This window comes from Macaca mulatta, chromosome 9, assembly GCF_049350105.2.
Source record: "Macaca mulatta isolate MMU2019108-1 chromosome 9, T2T-MMU8v2.0, whole genome shotgun sequence".
Lineage (NCBI taxonomy): Eukaryota > Metazoa > Chordata > Mammalia > Primates > Cercopithecidae > Macaca > Macaca mulatta.
This window is the reverse complement of record NC_133414.1, coordinates 122,650,581-122,652,917: the sequence shown is the minus strand read 5'-3', so window position 1 is coordinate 122,652,917 and position 2,337 is coordinate 122,650,581. Positions and strand designations below refer to the sequence as shown.

Genomic DNA, 2,337 nt, shown 5'->3' with positions numbered 1-2,337 from the left:
TCTTTTTTTTTTTTTTTAGTTCATCAGCTATCATTAGTGTTAATGTATTTTATGTGTGGCCCAAGGCAATTCTTCTTCCAGTGTGGTCCAGGGAAGCCAAAAGATTGGACACCCCTGCTCTACAGTGTTCTTAACAAGAGATCATCTAGCCTCTGGGTGGCCGTCTGCACTGTCTGAGAGCTCATGACTGTGACCTCAGAGACTCTTTAAATGATGAAATCATGGCCATAACTATGGCAAACCTCAATGGAGAATGTCATGCCAACCATAATCTTGTCTCACCTGAGCTGCACAATCACTTCTCAGGTAGGTGCTCCTACTGTATTAGGGGCATTTTACTCATTGGGATGCTGAGACTTAGAGAGTTGAGACAAGTTGCTCAAGTCACTTATTTGTTAGGCGGCAGAACAGGGATTCTAATCCAGGGCGAACTCTAGAGTGCTGGGCTCTTAAATGACACATGGCGTTGTTGATCTAATGGAGTTTGGTACCCCGTATCCCCCATCCTACTTTTCTCTAATGCAGGAACACTTGGATCTGGAGGTCACAGCCTCCCCTTAGACTGTAAAAGAGTGCCTGCTGGGCACTAGTCCCATGCTGAAGGCACCCCTCCGGCACATCCTCTGAGCATGGGATTGCTGAGAGCTACAGTCTGGGGGTGGTGAGCCAGATCAGCACAGATCACAGATGGAAACCATCCTTCTAGGTAACTCCTTCTAGAAGGAAGAGTTCCTGGTCCAGAACTGTGTTCTGTTCCCAACTTGCCTCCAGTCTGCCTGCTCCATGACCCCAGACGTCTGCTTGAGTCAGCCCTGGGCCTGTGTGGGGGCGGCCCCTGGGCTTCCGCAACATCCTGTGTTCTGCCTTCTGCATACCTATTTTCCATTTCCAGGGAATCCCTCCCATCAGGGTTGGTTTTTACACTCTGGACCAGCCCACAGAACAATTGCAATGGCTCCCTCAGAGGCTCCTGGAGTCATTCCTGCATTACACAATCTCCAGTCTCCAGGGTCTGGCAGGAGCTGCCTTTCTTTCTCTCTCCTGAAAGACTCCAAGTGCTGCTCCTCCTTCAGTTCACACTGGCAAGATCTTCTCTTCCAAAGAGCCTCACTGCTGTCCCCACTTCCCTGAGCTCCTGTTCCCTTGTGCTGACTGAGCCACTGGAGGGGACATCTGCCATGTTTGTTGTTTATCTTCCAGCATCCCTTCCCCTCCTTCCTCTGTGAACCGCACTCCTTTTCCCTGGGAATAGCCCCTCCTCCACTTTCTGAGACTAGTTGGGGCTGCCACTCACACAGTACCTTTTCTCCTGGCCAGGGTGGTTGGTCCAGGGTTAGGCATGTGACCCAAAGCAGGCCAATCACAATCCTTCCCTGGGATTTTTTTTTATATGGAGCATATGGAGAAAAAAAGAAAAACTCTTTGGTTTGGGTTTGCTAAGCTGGCTTGATGGAAGCCAGGCTGGAGCTACCTGCATTCCTGCTTCTCTTCCCCTTTCTAGATAGAGGCTACCTATATGAAGTGGGAGAAAGTGAAGCCAATACACAGAGAGAAGCAGAGAGAATAAGGAAGTGATCTGCTCATTATTTCAGTTTTTAGAGACCTTGACACCAGCCCCACCTAAACTAATGAGTCAGTTTATTTATTTACTTACTTATTATTTACTTACTGGCTACTTTTACTCAAACTAGTTTGAATTTGGTTTCGATCACTTGCAATTAAGAGTCCAAACATGTCTTCCTGGGCTTAGACCTAGTTCACAGGGCTAAACGCACCAAGAAAGTTGGAATCATCAGTAAATATGGGACCCGCTATGGGGCCTCCCTCCAGAAAATGGTGAAGAAAATTGAAATCAGCCAGCACACCAAGTATACTTGCTCTTTCTCTGGCAAAAACAAGATGAAGAATTGAGTTGTGAAGATCTGGCACTGTGGTTCCTGCATGGAGACAGTACCTAGCAGTGCCTGGACCTACAATACCACTTCCAAAGCTAGGGTAAAGTCTGCCATCAGAAGACTGAAGGAATTGCAAGACCAGTAGAGGCTCCTCTACTCTTTGAGACATCACTGGCCTATAATAAATGGGTTAATTTATTGAACAAAATTGATTTGGCTTGTTACTTTATTAGACATTCTGATGTTTGCATTATGTCACTACTGATGTATTGGAGAAGCATGCTGAGATGGATTCTTGTAATTCAGTCCCTTTTTTAAGTAGTCAGATGATAAAATATGGCATAAGAATATAAGCCTTCCAAGTTAGGTATGTGTATTAGGTTTGTATAAGTCTGTTCCTGCCAGTTTGACTTTGAGGTACATTGGAGCAAACTGCAAACTT

General features: G+C 46.2%; 1 pseudogene; it reads left to right on the top strand.

Moving 5' to 3' along the window:
* Positions 1 to 233: 233 nt before the first annotated feature.
* On the top strand, positions 234 to 2,040 carry LOC114670037 (large ribosomal subunit protein eL43 pseudogene; annotated as a pseudogene).
* Positions 2,041 to 2,337: the final 297 nt, after the last annotated feature.